Below are 9,802 nucleotides of genomic sequence, written 5' to 3' on the forward strand. Positions count from 1 at the left end.
GCATTCAAGTTGGAGTGTTGGAACATTTTTAGGTGTAATCTATCTTTTGTTTTTAATGTTTAATTCAAGTTTTCTTTCTTTGTTTTTAGTTGTAATCTATCTTATGAATTGATTAATTCCAGTTGTGATTTCATAAATTGTGAATGCAATTTACTTAACCGTTTGATGGATAACTTATTCTTGTATGTTGATTAGGGAGGCCTACTTAATTTGCATGCTTGAATTTGGTGCTAGAATATAAGGGAGTTTCACATAATCGTTACAAACTTATATTCATAAGTAGTTAAGGTTGTTTTCACAATCATGTTAAGTAAATTCCTAGCATGAGTATCATGATGTCATAGTTACAAGTACTTTGTCAATACTTATGCTTTTCATATAACATAATGATCTTTGATTGTATCTCTATTATGATGTCATGTAGGGAACTTTTGAAGAATGCTTTGGGTTGTCGAATGATGTCATCCAATCCAATAACTAAAGGAAAGTCTAAGGGTTAATTAGTGATGTCACGGTTAATCTGGGGTGTTGAGGTTCATGGTTTATCAAGAAAGCAACTGGAAATCAATTTGTATTCGAATGTATCATGTGTGGAAAAGAATCGTCTAGCTATCTAATCATCCATAGTTTTTCTCAAATTCGTCAAAACCTTGCTTATCTTAAATTCGTCAAAAACCCAATCCCTTTTACTTTGTTGAGTCAAATCTATCCTATTGTGTGTTTTTAAGTATTTTGAGTTAAAACCAATTCTTCTTTCGTCCAAATTGAGTCTTAGAGTCTAGTTTGAGTCTATTTGGTTGTTTTGTGTTGTTTTGAATCTTTTGAGTTTGTTTTGAGTTATATAAGTTTAGTTAAGAGTCTTTGAGTTTGTTTAAGTGTTTTTAAGCATATTTTTGTATCTTTGAGTCAGTTTTCATTAGATTAGCAATCCCTCCTAATCCCCAGCCTAGAACGATCCCTACTTATATCTTTACTACAATTGTCAAAAAGAGGGTTTAATTTGAGTGCTATTATTTATCACATCAAGAACCAACATCAATTGTTGCTTAAACAAAAATGTCTCCTAGTGAGTATAAACATATTTCATTATGAGTTTATAATAGAATTTGTTGGAGTTATTAGGCTTATCAACATTGTTTTTCATTATAGCTAAATGGTGGATCATGTATTGGACTGATGTACCAACTGTGAGAAAGTTAGCAATCAAAGTATTATCACAAACAGCTTCCTCATCTGCTTGTGAAAGAAATTGGAGTACATTTGCACTCATACACACAAAGCAAAGAAATAGGTTGGCTCATAGTAGGTTGGAAAAATTAGTTTATTGCTACTACAATATGAAGCTTCAAATTCGAGATAAGGAAGCAGAAATAGATCATGTCGACCATGGTGACCCACTAGATGTGTTTGATATTGTTGTTGAAGATGATGATACAGAAGGTAACCAACTTTATCAATGGATTAGACCTCTTCATTTAGATGATGATGAAGGCAACCCAGCTCTAAGAGTTGCTGAAGAAGCACATAATGAAGGGATAAATATAGAAAGAGTATTAGAGGAGGAGGTGAGATCTAGCAACGTTGACTGTTTCAAAGAAATTTTGCACCCAAGACCAAGAAACACTGGAATTCCACCTTCTTCCAATCATACACAACCATAAGATCCTGCTGATACTAATGATAGCTCTAGTACAAGATCAAGAGACTCACCTACCACCGGAGGTGGGAATGATGAAGGATGTAGTGGAGCTGAAGGTAGTGGTGGATATGGAAACTATGTTGGACCACCTCTCGGATTTATAAGCCCTTTCACTGGTGAGGTAAATTTCATGCATGCAACACAGGATGAGGACCATGCCAGTAGGCGGGCAGGACCAGGAATTGGTGCCATAGGGAAGGACTATACTCGTAGAGAAAGAGGCAAGGGGACTTTGTCAAGTCAAGAAGATGACTCGTTATCTATAACTTTAGACTTTGTTGGAGTGAGAAGTAGTAACTATGGTTATACTCATAACCAACCATTTCCCTACCCTTCATATCCCATTCTTGTTGGGATGGAATCGAGCAACTCATGGAAAGAATCCGAGACTCAATCTTCAAATGATTTTTCTTATGGACAACATCAACCAATCTCGGATCCATATAGATGGCATGTTAACAATTACATGCAAAACTATTTTGGGGATTTATCATTTGATGACTACTCTTCACAATACACTTACTTTACATATAGAGATGATGAAGATAGTGAAAATTTTGAACCTCATAGGAACTCTATGTGGTACTAAGTCACTCATGTATCTTACCATGCAATGTATAACGTGTAAAATATTGTACTAATTCATTATATATAATGATTATGGTGTGTTTAAACTTCTTTCATTAATTACTACATATTTTCTACACTCACAATGTTTGCCAACTCGCTATATAATCAACTTAAATCAGTTAAATCCATCATGCAATGCATTTCCTTCCAATTTTTTGTGATAAACTAATAGATAATTGACTAAATAAACATCCTGCAAAGTTTCAATAAAAATTTCCAAGTTTTTCTTACAAATTCCGTGGTTTTTATTCAATTTTTATCGATATCGATAATATCCCGATATTTCCATCGAAATTTCCGTGTTTTTGGACTACTGATATTTCCGATATCAACGATATTTTAGACCTTGGTCACAATAGAGTCTTCTTCATAGGACATGTACTCCTATTTAGTGGCTACATGGTGGCAATTGAGGTTTGCTACCAATGTTAGTGTTCAATCTTTGTAATAGACACCAATGGGAATGGTGTCCTCTAGCCAAAATTCTAGTAGTGCAAATTAGGCGGCCCATTGTGTGACTTAGCCGAACTCCCCCTCCCTTTAATGTAAAATATATCATTGTACTTAAAAAAAGAAAAACAATGAATATTGCTTTTCGGGCCTCTAAAATAAAATATAAAAAATATTATTTCTTTCCCTTTCTCATGCTTTCAAGTCCTTTCCGAATGAATTCAGAAGCTTGTTACTTTCGCATTCAAAATTTTAAAATGCGTTAGGTGCTAGTCAAGCGACGGACATGGACCTAGCTCTTAGGCGTCTAGGTTGGGCCTAGGTGGTTTTATTAATTTTAATTAAATTTATTATATAACATGTAAATGAATGTCTACATATACCTAAAAACGATACATAAGTGTATTGGATACATAAATTGCAAAATAGAATGACATATAAATTATAAAGTAAGGACATATTGAAAATATGTGGAACAAACATATAATGATTGTTCATTCAAGTATTCAAAAAGTCTTGTACAATTTATTGAAAAAATTAAATGTAAAACGAAGGTTATCTACTTTATGTCTACTGAGAGTCGTGACCTAGCACTACTACGAAACCATTTATTAGTGTCGCTATGATAATCAACAAGAAACGTATATTACTGTTGGATATTAAGTAAAATGCAACAGAAAATGGATGCAGTGGCGGACATAATAAGCGACATAATTGCTAGCGTCAGGAAATGAATTTTCCGACAGAAAGTACTCTAAAACCGACAGAACTTGTGTCGGATATAACTGACAGAGAATATATTAGTAATGAATAAATAAGAGGATTCTCCATCAGATAAAACCGACAGGGCACAAGTTTGAAATCTACTCAATTTAGAATATTCTTTTTCTCGTTTCCTTTACGTACAATGTCCTCTCATTTACGCTGCTTCTGTTCTTGATTTTGTACTTCACTTTTCGTGTGAATATAGAGAGGTAAAGCTTGGCCGGTGCAATTGCTGGAAGTAGCCAAAGTAAATATAAATTGACAAATCCAATCTTCATCCATTAAAAAAAATATTTTAAATTTACTTGAATACATTGAATTTATTTGCATGTTTACACCAGGCCAAACCAAATCTGAAAAATAAAGTAAAAGAAACAACAAACATTTGTTGACAACTTCATCTTCGTCAAAAGACTTGCACCTCATAAACAACTTCATCATTCTCAACTCCGGTCATCGTCTAGAACACAAGCTCACAGACTAGTCTTGGATTTCACTATTGCATTTGTGCTGGAATTAAGAAATTAATGAGGAAACAAGATTGATGCATTTTACCTTTTTACGTCGGCAAACTGAGACAGCTGAAATAGGTGAGCTGGGCTGAGGTCTGCGAAGAAATGAAGGCTGATGTGATAAAACATAGCACTTAAATTAAACCCTCTTTTTGAAAATTGTAGTATAGATATAAGTAGGGATCGTTCTAGGCCGAGGATTAGGAGGGATTGCTAATCTTAATGAAAATTGACTCAAAGATGTGAAAATAGGCTTTAAAACACTTTAAATAAACTCAAAAGACTCAAAACAAACTTTAAAGACTCAAAACAACTCAAAACAACCAAACAGACTCAATTTAGACTTTAGGACTCAATTTGGATGAAAATACAATTAGTTTTGACTCAAAAGACTCAAAAAAACTCTTTTGGACAGATTTGGAACAAGTAAGAAAAGGGGTTTTGATTTTGGACGAATTTAAAAGAAACCAAGTAACTTAAAACTTTAAAACAGATTTTGGACGAATTTAAGAAAAACCAATGGATGATGGGATAGCAAAAGGATACTTCTCCACACATGATACATTCAAACATAAATTGATTTCCAGTTGCTTTTCCGATAAACCATGAACCTCAACACCCCAGATTAACCGTGACATCACTAATTAACCCTCATATTTCCCTTAAGTTAGTGGATTGGATGACATCATACGACAACCCAAAGCATTCTTCAAAAGTTCCCTACATGACATCATAATAGAGATACGGTCAAAGATCATTACGTTCAATAGAAATCATAAGTATTGACAAAGAACTTGTAACTATGACATCATGATACTCATGCTAGGAATTTACTTAACATGATTGTGAAAACAACCTTAACTACTTGTGAATATAAGTTTGTGACGATTATGTGAAACACCCTTATATTCTAGCACCAAATTCAAGCATGCAAATAAAGTAGGCCTCCCTAATCAACATACAAGAATAAGTTATCCATCAAACGGTTAAGTAAATTGCATTCACAATTTATGAAATCACAACTGGAATCTATCAACTCATATTATAAATACAATCATGGTTTCAAAGCATCCCTAGGCTAAAACGAGTTTAGCCTCTCCTGTTCATAACAAAACTAAGGAAAATAGAATTAAACATTGAAAATAAAAGATAGATTACACCTAAAAACATTCCAACACTCCAACTCGAATGAACAAACGCCCAAGGCTTAGTCTTCCTTGTCTTCTTCCTTGCTAAGTCACGGCACAAGGTCTAGGGTGGTTTTATGGATGATTTTCTGGGTTTTAGATGGATTTAGGCAGGTGTGGTGGTGCGGCAAGGGTTGATGGTGGTGTATGGAGGTTGGGATGAAGGTTTGGAAGTAGGGGAATGATGGAAGGTTGGTTGCAAGGTTGCAGCAAAGGATGAATTTCTGAATGAATGAATGAATGTTGTGTGGAAGGGTGGTGATTAAATGGTGCGGCATAGGGCTGTTTATATAGGCCAACTTGGCACACTTAGTGAAGGAGAAGGATTGCACAATCCCATTGAAAAAGGGTTAATTCAAGGCAGAAACCAAAGGGGATTGGGATATGTAGTGCACGACATGGATTTAGGGATTTCTAGAAAGTTAGGTGCGGCACACATGTATGGAGAGGATAAGGTGTTCTAGAAGGAGTGTTTAGGGCAGATTCCTAAACCTAAAGGGACAAGAACATGTGATATAAGAGTAGGAGAAGGATTGCAATTCCTAAACCTACAAGGAATGGTGTTCATGCGACATACACTTGGATAGGACTTCTAGAAACTGAAATAGGTATTCAAATATGTAATTAATCCCCTCTAATTAGCTAGGTTTAAGTCCTAACCTGATTTGGATAGGATAGGATAGGATAATGTTAGAGTTAGGAAAGGATAAGGTTGGATAGGATAGGATAAGATAAGGTTGGATAAGGTTCCTTGTTTCTTGCTATTTCCTTATCTTCTTTGCTTTAGGACTTCATCCACCAGATTTGTAGCCTTTCCTAGTCCTTCTTGACTTCAATTTCGTCCATCCTCTTTACTGCATGGTTAAGCTATCCAATCCATGCCCAAAAATGCTCCAAATAGCCTCAAAATGCACTTTCTTGCTCCTTTTGCCATTAGGACCTAAAAACATATGAAAATAACTTAAAAGACTGAAATACATATTAATTAACTCACTAAACGCAAGGAAACAACATAACTAAGTAGCATAAATATGCTCCTATCAAATTCCCCCACACTTAGCTTTAGCTAGTCCTCGAGCAAAACGAAATAAACAAAACAAACAAAACACATTCTAGACTTTCCAACATGTACCTCAGGGATTTCCAACGAACATGACACATTAAAGAACATCATTCCACAGTTTTTAGCTTTCTTTACACTTCAACAAACACTTAATCATAGTTACTACTTATTAGTTCACATTTTATCAATTAAAACAATGTTTTGAATGTAGTAACATGCCTTAGAGAATTCCCTCAATTCCTCACTAGAATGCACTCTATTTTCACACAGATTTTCTAACTTCACACCCTACAATAGGTATATGTGAGAAGATTGATGTAGATATGAAGACTAACACTCACATATGTTATATCAACGAAAGCATTTTCTGGATTTACGACAATGACATAAATATGATCTCATGAATGGAATGCTACTACTTAGAACGAGAACCAATGATTCCATATGCTCATACCAAATTCAAACTCCACATATTGAACACATAACATCAAGATAGAAGTTTAGGGTTGTAACGAGGCTAAGGGTAATGGCTAGCAAGGAAAGGTAGAGAAAAACAAAGGTTCTTAAAGCAATAGGAAGCCAAGTAATGAAATTGACACTTAAACTCACTTTTAATGGTAGAAATCAACTTTTAAACACAAGGGAAGACTCATGCAACATTTAGGGTCAAATTTACTCTTTTGGACCATTCCTTCAATAACCAACACTTGTGAGTTCATTCTCACTTATTTCTCAACTCTTTTTCTTTCTTTTCAACACTTTTCTATTTTCTTTTGATTTTTCCACAAATTTTCTCCCACTCATTTTCCGCCATATATTGACCAAATGAATTCAATCTAAGTCGTGCTTCACTATCCTTTAAGAACAAAGGTATGGAAAATCCTAATCTAGGCTAGGTAAGGATAATGTGGCTAACAAAGAAAATAGGCTTGACGAGGCTCAAAAGGGTTAATCCTACAATACATATGAAAAGGGATAGGCGTTTTGGCTTTAGCTTGACTAACAACTTCATCTTATTGTATGTTATGCAATCAATATCATGCTTTGAATGAAATGGACTTGAGTTCTAGTATTTGGAACTAAAATGATATGCATTCCAAGTAGCAACCAAGCAAAGAATGATGAGATCATGCAACGACTTTAGAAAACAAGAAATCACAGATTATACTCTCCAAAGAACGTTATAGGCTCAAGTCTCTCAAGGATGTAGCTTTAGTTTGAGTTTCTTCCTTCAAGCATGTTACAAAAACTGATTTTCTCTTTGTAATTACATGTGAATTCATAAGCTATAACCATAACCAAGCATAAACCAAAGCATAAATCAATTTCCAGCCATGTTTACAACATTCTTTAATAGTCATGCAATTAAAAACCAAATCCTCATCATTGTATTGGAAGGTATCCTAAGACACAAACAAACACACAAAAACAACTTAAAAACAACTCTTTTTGGGTTTTTCAAAACTGTTTTGTAATTTTTTTGTAAATTTTCGGATTTTCTGATCAAAAGACATAAAAACACTTCAAAACACTCTAAAACACTTCAAAACAGTGAGAAACAACATTATAAGTGATAGGTGATAAAATCCCACGAAAATCATGTAAAATCATGCAAAAGCAAACTGTTTACCCCCCACACTTAAATCAAACATTGTCCTCAATGTTTCAAACAACGACTCACATCCAAACAAACAATATAAACGAACTAACATGACAAAATAAAAATAATAAAGAGATTGAGATTGAGGAACGCAAATCTGATTTTGTTACATGAATTGGTGAATCGCTCAAATCCTCTCTAGTTGAATGGATGGGTTGCCTCCCAAGAAGCGCTTGCTTTAACGTCGTGCAGCCGGATGAACATTCTTCTTATCCTCACTTGGAGCCCACGGCATGGAGGGTGATGTCCTCCACAACTTGCCCTTCAACATTTGCATAATAGGGCTTCAAACGATGCCCATTCACCTTGAATTCTTGGCCATTCCTCAAGCTTTGGATTTGAACTGCACCATGTGGAAAAACATTAGTAACAACAAAAGGTCCAATCCACTTAGAACGTAACTTGCTAGGAAATAAACGAAGGCGGGAATTAAAAAGTAAAACTTTTTGCCCTATGGAGAATGTTTTGCTTCGGATCATCTTGTCATGGAAAGCTTTGGTCTTTTCCTTGTAAATGCAAGCATTCTCATATGCTTCACGCCAAAGCTCCTCAAGTTCATTTAATTGCAACTTTCTATGCATTCCAGCCTCATCTATGTCCATGTTGAATGTCTTGATTACCCAATGAGCCTTGTGTTCTAACTCCACGGGGAGATGACATGGTTTGCCATAGACTAGCCGAAAAGGGGACATGCCTATGGGTGTCTTGTAAGCCGTTCCATAAGCCTATAATGCATCCTCCAAATGCACACTCCAATCTTTTCTTGTTGGTCCAACGGTCTTTTCCAAGATTTGCTTGATTTCTCTATTGGATACCTCGGCTTGGCCATTAGTTTGGGGATGGTAAGGTGTTGAAACCTTATGTGTGACTTGATACTTCTTGAGCAAGGCCTCTATGGTACGATTGCAAAAGTGAGACCCTCCATCACTAATAAGCACTCGAGGCATCCCAAATCTAGCAAAAATGTTAGTCTTTATAAAATTTGCAACAACTCTAGAATCATTAGTACGGGTGGCCTCGCCTTCCACCCATTTTGAGACATAATCCACCGCAAGCAAAATATAAGTAAAACCAAACGAAGATGGGAAAGGGCCCATGAAATCAATGCCCCAAACATAAAAAATTTCAACATTAAAGATGGGTGTTTGCGGTATTTGGTCCCTTGCACCTATATTTCCCATTCGTTGACAACGATCACAAGTTAAACAAAAAGTTCTAGCATCTTTAAAGATTGTAGGCCAATAAAAACCACATTCTAACACCTTAAGGGCAGTGCTTTGTGTGCCAAAATGGCCACCACATGCATAAGTGTGACAAAAGGTTAGAATCGAATTAAACTCACAATCAAGCACACAACGACGCACTATCTGATCTGCACAAAACTTCCACAAATATGGGTCATCCCATACATAAAACCGTGCCTCTTTCCTTAATTTATCACGTTGGTGCCTAGCTAGGGTACTTGGAACACGTTTTGACACCAAAAAATTGACCAAATCGGCATACCGAGGTTCACATACCTTAATGGACAGCAATTGCTCATCAAGGAATGTCTCTTGGATGAGTAAAGAGTCCTCATTGCACACCAAACGACTTAGATGATCAGCAACCACGTTCTCACTTCCTTTCTTGTCTCGAATTTCAATGAGCCTTGGTTTGGCCTCCTTTTTGGTGAATAAGTACCTAAGAGTTGCATGGTCAGAATATACAATCACTTTAGTGCCAAGTAAATATGAACGAAACTTATCTAAAGCAAACACAATGGCAAGAAGTTCTTTTTCAGTGGTAGAGTAGTTTAATTGAGCATCATTTAAGGTCTGGGAAGCATAATATATG

The sequence above is a fragment of the Pyrus communis genome, chromosome 5 (genome assembly GCF_963583255.1).
Source record: "Pyrus communis chromosome 5, drPyrComm1.1, whole genome shotgun sequence".
Taxonomy (NCBI): Eukaryota; Viridiplantae; Streptophyta; class Magnoliopsida; order Rosales; family Rosaceae; genus Pyrus; species Pyrus communis.